Here is a 628-nt window from a genome sequence, read left to right as displayed (position 1 = left end):
AACAGGTGAGAATATTAAGGTTAAAGAGAAACGCAGAGACATTCTCTTCAATATCCAAATCTCTTCGTTATGGCTTGGTTACTTTTAATTACATTTACCAGTGTTAAATCCCACCTACTTATTAACACTACATGTACACTTTCATTGAGTATATATTAGTTTGTCTGTATCACTTATTACAATCTATATTACATATCACAATCTATAAATTTTTCACAGCACATGCTACAATACATCCTTTTTATCAATTCATCGCATTATAATCTATAATACATATTACAATCTCTGTATCTTTCCACAAAATGCGTTAAAGTACATTCTTTCTACCTATTTTGTCTATACGTTCTATGTACAGTACTTATCCTCTTTTCGATAACAAAGCGTATAATAGAAACCTCCATCACAGAGCCTTTGAACCGCATCATTAAGAAAGGTATGAATGAGACTGAATAATGCCACAGGCGTGATTGTCTTGTGTTGTGTAATTGTTACTATTTTCAAGCCTTTCTTGACAACGAATTCCTCTTACAACAGCAGAGGTAGGATTGATTTCAAATAGACAAATCTGCAACTTCCAGTGTATAGAACTTTCTAGTAAATACGTAAAAATACAGCTTTCGTATGTTAA

The 628-nt window shown here is 32.2% G+C and overlaps 1 protein-coding gene across 1 annotated transcript in view; it reads right to left on the bottom strand.

The window, feature by feature from the left end:
• Positions 1-628, bottom strand: part of LOC119592921 (trypsin-1-like) — a gene marked incomplete at its 5' end in the record, with an annotated part of 8,185 nt that overhangs the window by 640 nt on the left and 6,917 nt on the right. The gene's annotated exons all lie outside the window — the stretch shown is intronic.

The sequence above is a fragment of the Penaeus monodon genome, chromosome 31 (genome assembly GCF_015228065.2).
Source record: "Penaeus monodon isolate SGIC_2016 chromosome 31, NSTDA_Pmon_1, whole genome shotgun sequence".
NCBI lineage: Eukaryota > Metazoa > Arthropoda > Malacostraca > Decapoda > Penaeidae > Penaeus > Penaeus monodon.
This window is presented reverse-complemented; position numbering and strand designations above follow the sequence as displayed.